The sequence below is a fragment of the Rhinolophus sinicus genome, linkage group LG13 (assembly GCF_036562045.2).
Source record: "Rhinolophus sinicus isolate RSC01 linkage group LG13, ASM3656204v1, whole genome shotgun sequence".
Lineage (NCBI taxonomy): Eukaryota > Metazoa > Chordata > Mammalia > Chiroptera > Rhinolophidae > Rhinolophus > Rhinolophus sinicus.
This window is the reverse complement of record NC_133762.1, coordinates 58,757,046-58,772,672: the sequence shown is the minus strand read 5'-3', so window position 1 is coordinate 58,772,672 and position 15,627 is coordinate 58,757,046. Positions and strand designations below refer to the sequence as shown.

General features: G+C 38.4%; 1 pseudogene; it reads left to right on the top strand.

Moving 5' to 3' along the window:
* The first annotated feature begins 1,811 nt into the window (after window positions 1–1,811).
* LOC109437953 (bifunctional methylenetetrahydrofolate dehydrogenase/cyclohydrolase, mitochondrial) lies at window positions 1,812–2,862 on the top strand (annotated as a pseudogene).
* The last annotated feature ends 12,765 nt before the right edge of the window (window positions 2,863–15,627 follow it).

The window sequence follows — 15,627 nt, the reverse complement described above, 5'->3', positions numbered from 1 at the left end:
TGCGGACCCCTGTTCTCAGAACTGCAAATATTGTGTTCTTTTGATCTGACACTGCTACTGTTCAGCTTCTAGCACTGGGCACGTGGGGGCAGGGCAAGGTCTGGGAGGGGAGGGAGGGGGTGGCTAGTCTCAGTGCCTAAAGCTTCCATTCTCTGCTCGACAGTGAGGGCTTAAACTGCTGTTTTCAGCCTTCTTCCCTCAGTCTTTGCTCGAGGTCTCTGCCATGAGCGTTGGGTTCAGCCATGTTATATGCTGTCCCCTCAGCCCTGTGGGTCATAAATGGAGCCCTAGCAGTCCGAGTTCTTCCCTCTCCTGCAGCGGCAGTAGTTCCAGCATGCAGCGAGCTCAGAGCACTGAACTAGGTCTGCATCCTGTGCCCACCTGGGTCCGTCTCTGCACTTCTCTCTTCCCTCCTCCCCTGCTTGCACAATTTTCCCACCTTTAGGTGAATTCAGTAGTGAGCCTCTTCATCTTGCCTGTCTGCTGTGCAGGGAGTCTTTTGTGGAGTTATAGCTGTTTAATTTGTTGTAAATCCCAGGGGAGAGTTCCAGAGGCCCACCTCATGCCGCCATTTTGATGACCTAACAAAGCCACTTTTAAAAAACTTAACTCACCTTTACAACAGTGTATGTTAAGCTTGAAAATTACTGTGGTGATAAATGAAACTTGTCTGTTTTACGGAAATGTCAGGATGCAAACTGTATTCTTGTTTGAACAGAGCTAAACGAGAGGCCACTGTGTGTGCCTGACAGTGACAAATGGCTTCCAAAGAAAATAAGGCAGTGTCTGCCCATTTCTGCCTTCAGCAAACCTGTTTTACCAGCTATCAAACCTTTGGCCTCTTTGCTGTCTGTCTCAAGTGATCACAGGAAATGATCGTGAATTGCTTACTGTCTTAAAATTTACATATATTCCTCCATTTCAAGACTCCCACATCACCTTAAACTCTTCATGACAAGAAAAAAAATTTACCTCAAATATAGTTAATAAATAAACGTTGAAGATATTCAAACCAGTTTTTGACAGTTTTTCTGTCTTTGCTGACCACAACTTTTCCCCAGCTGTCTATGGAACTTTAAGAAAGTATGCTTAAGCCTCAGTATCTCAAGGTCACCAGAATAAAAAGAAGAAAAAAAGATGCTTATCTCACAAGTGAGAAGATACACACTTAGGTCAAATTCTGTGACTATTTACTGCAAAGGGTGATCCAAATTCGCTGAGTTAGTTATATCTGGAAAACGATGAAAGAATCTAGAAAGCATTTTTTTTTAATACTGTGCAAGGATATATGGAACAGTATAGGTAATAAAGTTTACCAAAATGTTATTTAAGACTATGGCTGTCCCATCAACAAGAAAATGAATAAATAAATTGTGGTTTATTTTTACATTATAATACTACACAGCAATAGAACATAATAATCTGCTGGTACCCATAAAACATGGATGAACATCACAGACATATGTTGAGCAAATAAAAAAAAAAAGCCAGACACAAGAGTGGTAGCAGAGTAATTTCATTTATATGAAGTTGAAGAATAGTCAAGATAACATATGGTGATGGAAGTCAGGGTGGTGGTTAATTCTGGGTGTAGATGGAGATAAACTGGGAAGACGAATGAGTGAAACTTATGGGTTCTTAATCTTGGTGGTGGTTACATGGATGTACACGTTTTTAAAATTTCATCAAGCTGTACACTTCAGATTAGTGTACTAGTACTACAGTTTACTGTATCTATGCTAATCTTCAATTTTTTAAATATTCAAAATAAAGAAATAAGAGCTCTCCCAACATGAACACCGGTGTGGGTCATGGCTGCTGCTCGCCTGGTGTCCACATTCACAACCAAGCTGCTCTGGCCCACACAAAACTGCCACGACCACCATCGTCTCTTCTACCTCTCAGAAGTTTGAAATGAAACTGTTTTCATTTCTGGAAGGAAACTTGCCCAGCAGATCAAGCAGGAAGTGTGGCAAGAGATAGAAGAGTGGGTGGCATCAGACAACAAACAGCCAGACCTGAGCATTGTTCTGGTTGACAAGAATCCTGCAAATCATTCCTATGTCCTCAACAAAACCAGTGCTGCTGCAGATGTGGGAATCAACAGTGAGACAATTGTGAAACTAGCTTCAATTGCAGATGAAGAACTGTTGAATTTTATTAATAAACTATATAGTGATGACAATATAGACGGCCTCCTTGTTCACCTGCCTCTTCCAGAGCATACTGATGAGGAAGATCTGTGATACTGTTTCTCCAGACAAGGATGTTGATGGTTTTCATGTAATTAATGTAGAGCGAATGTGTTTGGACAAGTATTCCATATTACTGGCTACTCCATGGGGTGTGTGGGAAATAATTAAGCGATCTGGCATTCTAATCCTAGGGAAGAATGTGGTTGTATCTGAAAGGACAAAAAAAGTTAGAATGCCCATTGCAATGATACTATACACAAATGGGATGCGGGAATGTCCTGGAGGTGATGCCACTGTTAACATAATTCCTCAATACACTTCCAAAGAGCAGCTGAAGAAACATACAATTCTTGCAGACCTTGTGGCCTCCGCTGCAAGCATTCCAAATCTGATCACAGCAGATATGAGCAAGGAAGCAGCAGTAGTCATTGATGTGGTAATAAATAGAATGCAAGATCCTATCACTGCTAAACCCAAGTTGGTTGGAGATGTGGATTTTGAAGGAGACAGAAAGAAATCTGGTTACATCACTCCAGTCCCTGGGGGTATTGGTCCCATGATGGTGGCAATGCTAATTAAGACTGTCATTATCACTGCGAAAAAGGTGCTGGGGCTTGAAGAGTAGGAAATACTGAAGTCTAAGGAGCTTGGAATGGCAACAAATTAATTGTTGTGTCTTCTGTGTTGTAAACAGTAATACATGCCAGTTCAAGAGGAAAACAGGACAATAGAAATCCAATGCTTTTTTTATTTTTTTCATTTTTTTTTTTATTAAATTTATTGGGGTGACAATTGTTAGGAAAATTACATAGATTTCAGGTGTACAATTCTGTATTACATCATCTATAAATCCCATTGTGTGTTCACCACCCAGAGTCAGTTCTCCTTCCATCACCATATATTTGATCCCCTTTACCCTCATCTCCCAACCCCTACCCCCTTACCCTCTGGTAACCACTAAACCATTGTCTGTGTCTATGAGTTTCTGTTTCTCATTTGTTTGTCTTGTTCTTTTGTTGTTCTTGGTTCATATACCACATATCAGTGAAATCACATGGTTCTCTGCTTTTTCTGTCTGACTTATTTCGCTCAGCATTACACTCTCAAGATCCATCCATGTTGTCACAAATGTTCCTATATCATCTTTTCTTACCGCCGAATAGGATTCCATTGTGTATATATACCACAACTTCTTTATCCATTCATCTATCAAAGGACATTTTGGTTGTTTCCATGTCTTGGCCACCGTAAACAAAGCTGCAATGAACATTGGAGCACACGTGTCTTTATGTATAAATGTTTTCAGATTTTTTGGGTAGATACCCAGGAGAGGGATTGCTGGATCATATGGCAATTCTATTCCTAATTTTTTGAGGAACCTCCACGCTGCCTTCCATAACGGCTGCACCAGTCTGCATTCCCACCAACAGTGTATGAGGGTTCCTTTTTCTCCACAGCCTCTCCAACATTTGTTATTATTTGTCTTGTTGATGATAGCCATTTTGACTGGGGTGAGGTGATATCTCATTGTGGTTTTGATTTGCATTTCTCTGATGATTAGTGATGTTGAGCATTTTTTCATATATCTATTTGCCATTTGTATGTCCTCTTTGGAGAAATGTCTCTTCAAGTCCTCTGTCCATTTTTCAATTGGGTTGTTTGTTTTTTTGTTGTTCAGTTGCATGAGTTCTTTGTATATTCTGGATACTAGCCCCTTATCGGAGGCACTATTTGCAAAAATCTTCTCCCATTCAGTTGGTGGCCTCTTTATTTTGTTGATGCTTAAGTCTTTGATCCATTTTGAATTAACTTTGGTACATGGTGACAAAAAGCAGTCCAGTTTCATTCTTTTGCATGTGGCTATACAATTCTCCCAGAACCATTTATTGAAGAGACTGTCTTTCCTCCATTGTATGTTTTTAGCTTCTTTGTCAAAAATTATCTGTCCATATTTATGTGGGTTTATTTTTGGGTTCTCAATTCTATTCTATTGGTCTATGTGTCTGTTTATCTGCCAATACCATGCAGTTTTGATTATTGTAGCCCTGTAGTACAAGCTAAAGTCAGGAAGTGTGATACCTCCATTATCGTTCTTTTTTTCTTAAAATTGCTTTGGCTATTCGGGGTCTTTTGTGGTTCAAAACAAATCTGATGATTTTCTGTTCTATTTCTTTAAAATATGCCATTGGGATTTTGATGAGGATTGCATTAAATCTTTATATTGCTTTTGGTAATATGGCCCTTTTAACTATGTTAATTCTTCCAATCCATGAGCACGGTATGTCTTTCCATTTCTTCGTGTCTTCTTCAATTTCTTTCAAAAATGTCTTATAGTTTTCAGCATATAGGTCTTTCACATCCTTGGTTGAGTTTATTCCTAGGTATTTTATTCTTTTTGCTGCAATTGCAAAAGGAATTGTTTCTTGTATTTCTTTTTCTGATATTTCATTGTTAGTATATAGGAAAGCAATGGACTTTTGTACTTTGATTTTGTAGCCAGCAACTTTACTGTATTCGTTGATTGTTTCTAATAGCTTTTTGGTGGAGTCTTTAGGGTTTTCTATGTATAGCATCATGTCATCTGCAAAGAGTAATAATTTAACTCCTTCATTCCCAATTTGGATGCCTTTTATTTCTTTCTCTTGCCTGATTGCTCTGGCAAGGACTTCCAACACTATGTTGAAAAGCAGAGGTGATAGGGGACATCCCTGTCGTGTTTCTGAACTTAGAGCAAAGGGCTTCAGTTTTTCTCCATTAATTATGAGATTTGCAGAGGGCTTGTCATATATGGCCTTTGTTATGTTAAAGATATTTTCCTTCTATACCCATTTTATTAAGTGTTTTAATCATAAATGTATGTTGTATCTTGTCAAATGCTTTTTCTGCATCAATTGATATAATCATATGATTTTGTCCTTTATTTTGTTTATGTGATGTATCACATTGATGGATTTACGAATGTTGAACCATCCTTGTGCCCTGGGGATGAACCCCACTTGGTCGTGATGAATAACTTTTTAGTGCATTGTTGTATTCGATTTGCTAGAATTTTATTTAGGATTTTTGCATCGGTATTCATCAGAGATATTGGTCTGTAGTTTTTTTTTGTGCTGTCCTTACCAGGTTTTGGTATCAGGGTAATGTTGGCCTCATAAAATGAGTTAGGGAGTACTGTCTCTTCTTCAATTTTTGGAAGAGTTTGTGCAGGATTGGTATTAGATCCTCTTTGAAGGTTTGGTAGAATTCACTAGTGAAGCCATCTGGTCCCGGACTTTTGCTTTTGGGAAGGTTTTGGATGACTGATTCAATTTCGTTACTGGTGATCAGTCTGTTTAGAGTTTCCAGTTCTTCATGGTTCAGCCTTGGAAGGATATATGTTTCTGAGAACTTGTCCTTTTCTTCTAGGTTGTTGAATTTGGTGGCATATAGTCCATCATAGTATTCTTGGATGATCCTTTGTATTTCTATGGTGTCCGTGATAACTTCCCTTTTTCGCTTTCTGATTTTGTTAATCAGTGTCTTCTCTTTTATCTTAGTAAGTCTAGCCAAGGGTTTGTCAATTTTGTTAATCTTTTCAAAGAACCAGCTCTTTGTCACATTAATTTTTTCTATTGTCTTTTTGTTCTCTATTTCATTTAGTTCTGCTCTAATTTTTGTTATTTCCTTTCTACTGCTGACCTTGGGTTTTACTTGTTCTTCTTTTTCTAGTTCTTTAAGGTGTAACATGAGGTTATTTATTTGGGAGTTTTCTTGTTTCTTGAGATAGGCCTGCAATGAGATAAATTTCGCTCTTAAAACTGCTTTTGCTGCATCCCAAAAATTTTGGTAGGATGTATTTTCATTGTCATTTGTTTCTATGTATCTTTTGATCTCTCCTCTAACTTCTTCTTTGACCCAGTCCTTCTTTAAAAGTATGTTGTTTAATCTCCATGTATTTGTGTTTTTTCCCGCTTTCTTTTTTGCAGTTGATATCCAATTTCAAAGCCTTGTGATCAGAGAATATGCATGGTATGATTTCAATCTTCTTAAATTTGTTGAGACTGATTTTATGTCCCAATATATGGTCTATCCTTGAGAATGTTCCATGTACACTAGAAAAGAATGTATAGTCTGATGTTTTAGGATGAAGTGCTCTATAAATGTCAATTATGTCCATTTTATCTAATGTGTCATTTAGGGCTGCTATTTCATTATTTATTTTCTGTTTGGATGATCTATCCATAGCTGTCAATGATGTATTTAAGTACCCTAGTATAATTGTGATTTGGTCAATTTCTCCCTTTAGTTCTGTTAGTAGTTGCTTGATATATTTCCATGTTTCCTGATTGGGGGCATAAATATTGATGACTTTTATGTCTTCTTGTTGTATAGTCCCCTTCACCATTATGAAATGTCCATCTTTGTCTCTTGTTATCTTTTCACCTTGAAGTCTGTTTCATCTGATCTCATTATGGCTACGCCTGATTTTCTCTGGGTACCATTTGCTTGGAGTGTCAGTTTCTACAGTTTCACTTTGAGTCTATGCTTGTCCTTGTAGCTGAGATGTGTCTCTTGGAGATAGCATATGGTTGGGATTAGTTTTTTGATCCAATCTGCTACTCTGTGCCTTTTTATTGGTGAGTTCAGTCCATTTACATTTAGGGTGATTATTGATATGTGATGATTTCCTGTCATTCTATGTTTAGTTTTCTGGTAAGGCTGTGTCTCCATTGTTTCTTTTCCTTTTTGTTGTTGTCTATTGTTTCTGAGTGGTGGTATTCTATGATGTTTCCCTCTGTTTCTTTTTTTATTACAGTACATATTTCAGTTCTGGATTTTTTTTTTAGTGGTTACCCTTAAGTTTATGTAAAAGTAATTTCAATATTTATAGTATTCCATTTTCTTCAGCACGCTTACATTCTCCATTCCCGTATTCCGGTTCAGGCCTTTACTCTCTCCCTTTTTGAGTTTTGGTTGCCACAAATTGTTCCTGTTGATGGTGGTCGAATAGCCTCCTTTAGTATTTCTTGTAGTGCAGGTCATGTATTAGAAAATTCCCTCAGCTTCTGTATTTCTGGAAAGGTCTTTATTCCTCCTTCATATCTAAAGGATATCTTTGCTGGATATATTATTCTTGGCTCATGATTTCTCTCTTTCAATAGTTTGAATATTTGGTTCCACTCCCTCCTGGCTTGTAGAGTTTCTGCTGAAAAATCTGATGATAATCTAATGGGCTTTCCTTTGTAAGTTACCGTCTTCTTTTCCCTGGCTGCCTTGAGGATTCTTTCTTTGTCGTTGATTTTAGACAGCTTCAATACAATGTGCCTTGGAGAAGGCCTGTTGGGATTGAGGGAACTAGGTGTTCTATTTGCTTCTTGGATTCGAGGGTCCAGTTCTGTCCACAAATTTGGGAAGTTCTCATCGACAACTTGTTTGAATATATTATCTGTTCCTTTCTCTCTTCTCCTTCTGGTATGCCCATTATTCTTACATTGCTCTTTCTGATGGAGTCAGAAAGTTCTTGTAGAGTTCTTTCATTTCTTTTAAGGCTCAAGTCTCTTTCTTCTTCCATCTGTGTCATTTCCAGGTTTCTATCTTCGATGTCACTGATTATTTCCTCCATCTGGTCAACTCTACTACCTAAGCTGATTATTTCATTCTTCATTTCTTCTATTGAGTTCTTAATCTCCAGAAATTCTATTTGGTTCTTTTTAAAATTTCAATCTTTTTCGTAAAATGCTCATGCTGTTCTTTGATTGTGTTTCTGAGTTCATTTAACTGCCTATCTGTGTTTTCTTGCATCTCGTTGAGTTTTTCAGAAATGCAATCTTGAATTCTCTGTCATTTAAGTCACATATTTCTGTATCTTTAAGTGCCTTTTCTGGAGACTTTTCACTTTCTTTCTGAGCTATATTATTGCCTTGGTTATTCATGGCGATTACTGGTTTACTATTTCTCTTCCTAAACATCTACAGGAGTGGCTTCTGTAACAGGTTGATAGGAAGCGGTCTTTCTTTTGTTTTCCTGTACTTGTTGGTAGACGTTTTATTTTTTCTCCAACTGCAGCTAATTTTTCTTCTCCCACACGGTAGTGCTATGTTTTCTCTGCACTATTCCAGTTTCTCACACAATGGGGGGATTCCCTGGGAGACGGGCTTCTCCTCTGTTAATAGTTCGCCTGGGTCACAGGGCGCAGTGTCCCGGTGGGCATGTGGAGAGCTTTTGATGTTCCAAAGCTCTTCCAGCTCCAGATTCTGAGCCCGTATGTTTCAGCAGTTCTGTTTACTCCTGCAGGGATCTGCCCAGATAAGTGGGGCCAGGCTCGGGGTGAGTTGTGAGAGGTGGCCCAGAGCAATGGCGGCGACCACCACCACAGCTGGTCCTGCTTCCACAGCTCCCTCCCCTTTGCCGGAACTAGTTGGGCTGTGAATTTGTGTCTGCGGACCACTGTTCTCAGAACAGCAAATATTCTGTTCTTTTGCTCTGACACTGCTACTGTTCCGTGTCTAGCACCGGGCAGGTGCGGCGGGGCGAGCTCTGGGAGGGGAGGGAGGGGGCGGCTGGTCTCAGTGCCTAAGGCTTCCGTTCTCTGCTCGGCAGTGAGGTCTTAAACCACCGTTTTCAGCCTTCTTCCCTCAGTCTTTTCTCCAAGGTCTGTGCCGTGAGCGTTGGGTTCAGCCGTGGTATATGCTGTCCCCTCAGCCCTGTGGAGCCCTGGCGGAGCCCTAGCAGTCCGAGTTCTTCCCTCTCCCGCAGCTGCGGTAGTTCCGGGAAGCAGCAGGCTGGGCGCACTGAGCTAGGTCTGCGTCCTGCGCCCGCGCCGCTCCATCTCTGCGCTTCTCCCTTTCCTCCTCCCCTCGCTCTCGTGAATCTCCCACCTGTAGGTGATTTCAGTCGGTAGTGGGCCTCTTCGTCTTGCCTGTCTGCTGTGCGGGGAGTCCTTTGTGGAGTTATTGTTGTTCGATTCGTTGTAAATTCCAGGGGAGCTTTACAGAGGCTCTCCTCACACCGCCATTATTCCTCCAGCCCCAATGTTTTTTATTCTACTGAAATGCGTTTCAATGATGCTTTGCACTTATTGAAAGCTTAAATGGCTGGTTGTTTGGGCACATAGCTCTGCAGCTCCTCACCATGGAACATGCCGGTATCATACTGGATCATGTGATCTAGCCATAAGAGAAGCCATTATCCTCATGTTTAACATGGGGGACAGTGTCACATTGAAAATGGCTACTTAACTTTGCCAGACCAATTCAGTTACAATTTTTCTTTTCTAGGATTGCATTTCCCAAGTGTTATTCCAATAAGAGTTGACACTCTAAGTTCCAAACTTTCTGAGTTCAACTGGTCAAACCAAAGGGAAAATGTTGCTAGAGAAAATTAGGGAAAAGGTAAAAAGGAAGAAATGATTGAGTAGGAAAAAAATTACCCTAATTTTATACTTATTGATTGATAACCAGAAGAAAAACTACATGTTATTAGTATCCTGAGTTGTCATTTTATGGCTTAGTCATTGGAAAAATGTCTAGAGTTTTCCATGTGCTATTAGCCCTTGTCTTATTTGTGTTATCATTCATGAAGTCTCTCCATTTTAGTTTTCTAGGATTGAAAGGCTTATTTTATAAATGATTTGTGTGTATTGTCGTATTTGGTTTTTCCTATATCCATAAACTTCATTGTTAAATTTTTGTACTGTTGGGAGTGTATATATGGTTTCTTTGGTAGATCTTGAAACCTATTTTTGAAAAAAAAAAAAAAAAACTTGGGCTTCATATTCATTAGGGCAGCTTGGATAAGTATGCCACTTACTTTTCCACAAATGAATTGTCAGCAGCTGCCTGCTTTTCTCTGAAGCACCTGTTGATTTTCCCTGATAGGTTTCTGAGAACTTGAGCTAATATTGAATTTAATCAGACTTTCTAATTAAAGGATTTTCCTTTCTTTCTTTTTTTCTTTCTTTCCTTCTTTTTAAATAAAACACTTCTGACTGATAAACAATTAAGAGATTGTAAATAACTCTGACATAAGAGATAGTAAATGTAGGAAAGATCAAACAGAACACCAGCAAATCAATAAGCAAGAAATGCAAACTCAAGAGTATAAGAACAGAGGGAGAGAGATGAAAACATAGGAAAGAAAAAGGAGTGGAAGCAGGAAAGAAAAGCACTAATTGTGAGTGCAAGACAAGAAAGAAATTAGCTGTGTAATAACATCTACAGAATCCTATGTGATCTATAATTTCTTCACAACTATCTTTTAATCTTCTATTTTCTTATCAGGAAGAACAAATTGACAAGAAAAGCTAGAACTTTTAGAACAACAACAACAAAAAAGGAGTAGGAGGGGGAGAAGGAGTTAGGAGAGGCAAATATCCCTATAATTGATTATATATCAAAACATACCAGAAAAAGCACAAAAATCCAATGAGTGTGGTAATGTTGCAAAAATATACAGGAAAATTCAGTAAGTAAAATAGACAACCCAGAAACAAACATCTTTAATTTAATATATTATAAAAGAATTATCAGACATGAATGAGATGGCAGAAATATTTAATAAATTATGTTAAAACAATTGGTTAAATCATGGATATTATTCTTAATGTGGAATCAAATACATTCCCTGAGGGGTCAAATAACCCAGAGGTCTTAGGAGATCTGATAACTATGAAAGAAAAGCATTTGAAGAAAGGCTGAAATAAATACGGGCTGTGAGCATGGAATTAACCAAGAACATGTTTGAAGAAGTACAAATGTTTGTGTTGTTTCAGAAACCTATAGAGAAACATCCATAGTTCTTCCTCTCCCTTGGGGTCAGAAGTTACCCAAGGGAGATGTGCTACAGAAGAGCATGAGCACTGAGAAGAAAGAATCAGCGGAGGCCTTCTTGGGTCTTCAGGAAGGTGCTTCCTGGGGTTTCACTGGGGAAATAAAACTAAGCCAATATTTTGAATATTTTCTGTTGCTGAGTATATTCTACCCAATTTTTGGTTGCTGCATCTCTCCAAGCCATTCAGGATGTCATTGCTTCAAAAACTGAGAAACAAATTCTTTGATGGAGGATGTTAGAGACCTAGTTGGTGTTGATGAGTCAACATGCACATAGAATACGTGTATGGTCTGAAGACAAGATGGTAAATTGGTTGTGCCTTCAGATATAGCCAGCTCCCACAGAGGAGTACCCCTTTGGTCCATGACCCCTTTTCCTCCTTCAGGCTGTAAATTTCTCACCTTTTCCACATATACCTTTACCACACAGCATAGGTTGCGTTCAGTGGGTAAATTGTGCATGACTTCATTCAGCAAGTAGAATTGAGTAACTGTTACCTGCCAGGCCTCCCTGCCAGGTGCTAGGGACTCAATGCTGAGCAAGACAGACAAATGAGAGCAGAATTCCAAAATCTGTTGGTGTCACCAATGTAGAATTCACACAACCATCTACAATTTAAGTCAGAGGAATTCAGTCCAGTTTTCCAACAGTAATTCCATCATTCTTCTTGTTGCCTCCCCTTCCACACTCTGCCCTGAGATAGCATTCTCTATTCAGCCTCCAACTAAAGTCAGACTTCAAGTCACATTGGTGATGTCTATTGGTTCATTTCCTACAGAGGGAAAAATGGTAACTGGGGAGTTCTGTGGCTTGTGCTCCCTGGTGTTATGAATAAAGCCCTTATGTGCTTAATTCCTTTTAGGCCAAGCCAATTGTCTTTCATGCCCAAGGTACAATTTGCCTCACAACATACATGTCCAAAAGGCAATAAAAATCCTTGCCCAGTTTTCTAAATCAACTAATCACTAGAGACCAATATCACCTGAGAAGCTTTCCTACTGTTTGTACCTTTTAGATGCAGGTGGTCACATGTGTGGCCACAAGTCTTAGGTTGTATCCATGAATGAGTGATAAATGTGACTGTCTCAATCAAAAGTGTGTCTTTGGCCAAGCTCAGGATGAGAATAGCAGCTAACGTGAACAAACAAGCTGGTTGACCCTTTTTGGCACTGCAGCCATCAACTCAGCTTGCTTCTCTTCTCGCCTTCTGACATATTCAAACACTCTCTTTGTTGCCATGCCTGAAGTGTCAATCTTTAGATGTGGTTGCTACAGGAAGCTGTGAAATCTTGAGAAGACAACTGGAAGGAAACCCAGTCCACATTCTGTTTCTGCACTTAACTAGACATGTCACCTTGGGAAAATCAGTCAGTCCTCTTAGTCTCAGATTTATGACCTGCAAGATAAGGGTAAGTAAGAATTTTTACTAAAAATTTCATACGTGATTCCAGCTTTGGTGGACTAGCTTATAATAAGCCAAACCTCCCATATAGGACAACTAAAGAAGTTAGATAGAATATTTAAAAATCTGTTTGGAGGCATCAGAGAGTAAAGGAGGCAGTAAGAATTTGAGGGGTCATGATCCAAGAAACAAGAAAAGCAGAGGTGAGTATGCATTTGGTAGAGCCTGTCTCCTTGAGAGATTTCTGGATTCCAAAGCAGCCGCCTATGTCCTAAAAATTGAGTGGGGAAAAAAGAAAACAAAAAGCAGAAAATGACAGCCAGAAGTCTGAGATATATTATGTTAGGTGTCACGTTAAACAGTTACACAAAGCTGGGTGGAGGGATCAAAAATTAGAACTAGCATGCCAAAAAGGAGAAGCCCTGAGTAAACAGCACTGGCTTTGGGATGGGACCACAGGAGACATACACCCTGGAAGTAAAGGCAGATCAGAAATAAACCAGTAGGACAAAGCTGGATGCAGCTCCTGGTGGCACCAGGATGATTTCCCCTTCTTTAGCAGTCTGTATGAAACACAAGTGAAGTCTATGGAGAAGAAAATAAGACTGTCCAGAGCCACAATTTATCTCTAATATTTACCAAAAATTATGTCTGGCATTTATTAAAAATTAAACATAGACCAATGGAATAGAATTGAGAACCCAGAAATAAAACCACATAAATATGGACAGATAATTTTTGACAAAGAAGCTAAAAACATACAATGGAGCAAAGACAGCCTCTTCAATAAATGGTGCAGGGAGAATTGGATAGCCACGTGCAAAAGAATGAAACTGGACTGCTATTTGTCACCATGTACCAAAGTTAATTCAAAATGGATCAAAGACTTAAGCATAAGACCTGACACAATAAACTGCATAGAAGAAAACATAGGTACTAAATTTATGGACCTTGGGTTCAAAGAGCATTTTATGAATTTGACTCCACAGGCAATGGAAGTAAAAGCTAAAATAAACGAATGGGACTATATGAAACTTAAAAGCTTCTGCACAGCAAAAGAAACCATTGACAAAATAAGGAGGCCACCAACTGAATGGGAGAAGATTTTTGCAAACAGTGCCTCCGATAAGGGGCTAGTATCCAGAATATACAAGGAACTCATGCAACTCAACAAGAAAAAAACAAACAACCCAATTGAAAAATGCGCAGAGGACTTGAAGAGACATTTCTCCAAAGAGGGCATACAAATGGCAAATAGACATATGAAAAAATGCTCAACATCACTAATCATCAGAGAAATGCAAATCAAAACCACAATGAGATATCACCTCACCCCAGTCAGAATGGCTATCATCAACAAGACAAATAATAACAAATGTTGGAGAGGCGGTGGAGAAAAAGGAACCCTCATACACTGTTGGTGGGAATGCAGACTGGTGCAGCCATTATGGAAGGCAGTGTGGAGGTTCCTCAAAGAATTACGAATAGAATTGCCATATGACCCAGCAATCCCTCTCCTGGGTATCTACCCAAAAAATCTGAAAACATTTAGAGATAAAGACACGTGTGCTCCAATGTTCATTGCAGCTTTGTTTACGGTGGCCAAGACATGGAAACAACCAAAATGTCCTTCAATAGATGAATGGATAAAGAAGTTGTGGTATATATACACAATGGAATACTATTCGGCAGTAAGAAAAGATGATATAGGAACATTGGAGCACACGTGTCTTTATCTCTAAATGTTTATCTCTAAACATGGATGGATCTTGAGAGAGTAATGCTAAGCGAAACAAGTCAGACAGAAAAAGCAGAGAACCATGTGATTTCACTGATATGTGGTATATAAACCAAAAACAACAAAAGAACAAGACAAACAAATGAGAAACAGAAACTCATAGACACAGACAATAGTTTAGTGGTTGCCAGAGGGTAAGAGGGGCGGGGGGTGGGGGGTGGGAGATGAGGGTAAGGGGGATCGAATATATGGTGATGGAAGGAGAACTGACTCTGGGTGATGAACACACAATGGGATTTATAGATGATGTAATACAGAATTGTACACCTGAAATCTATGTAATTTTACTAACAATTGTCACCCCAATAAATTTAATAAAATAAAATTAAAAAAAAAAAATGTTGGAAAATTTACATCAGATATTAATAGTATCTGGACTTCTTTTTCTTTTTTTTTTTGTTTTGTTTTGTTTTTTAATTTTATTTTATTAAATTTATTGGGGTGACAATTTTTAGTAAAATTACATAGATTTCAGGTGTACAATTATCCAATTGAATAAGCAGAAAGAATAAATAAAAATGTATAAAGTCTCAGAGACATATGAGACATTATCATACAGTCTAACACATGTGTAACTGGAGTCCAGGAGGAAAAAAGAGTGAGACTGAGGCAGAAAAAATATATATTTAAAGAAATAATGGCCAAAATATTCCTAAGTATGGTGAAAAATATCAATTCTTGTATCCAAGAATTCATCAAACCTTAAACAGAAGTACAAAGAAAGCACTACTAGATATATCATAGTTAAACTGCTAAATATCAAAGATAAAGAGAAAATCTTAACTTATTTACAAAAAAAAAAAAAAAATAGAGAAAAATTGAAAACCAGGAAGGGGGGAAAGACACATTACATAAAGGGAAAAAATATAAATATCAGCTGACTGAACACCATAGAAAGCAGGGGCCAAAGGACAATAGAACAACATATTTTAAGTTCTGAGGGGAGTGAGTGGGTGGAGGGGAGGGAGACTGTCAACCCAGAGATCAATATCCAGTGAAAATAACCTTCAAAAATGAGGGTAAACTAAAGACATTTTCAGACTAAATAAAAACTGAATAAATTTATCTCCAGCAGACCAGTAAATACTATAAGAAATATTAAATAATGTTTTGCAAGTTCAAGGGAAAAATACCAAATAGAAATTTGGATCTACAGGAAAGAACAAAGGGCATGAAAGATAATAAATGAGTGGGTCGATATAAAATAATATGGACGATTTGTTTCTTCTCATAAATTCCTTAAAATACAACTAACATAGAAAAATATAACATGGTAAGGTGAGATTTATAATATACATAGCAATATAACTTACAAAAATAGTACAAATGACGGGAATAGATTAAAGGAATTTTACTATTGCAAGATTATTACATTTGTAAGGTGGAAAGTGAGATATATCAGGCCAGATGTAAAGTACAGTGGG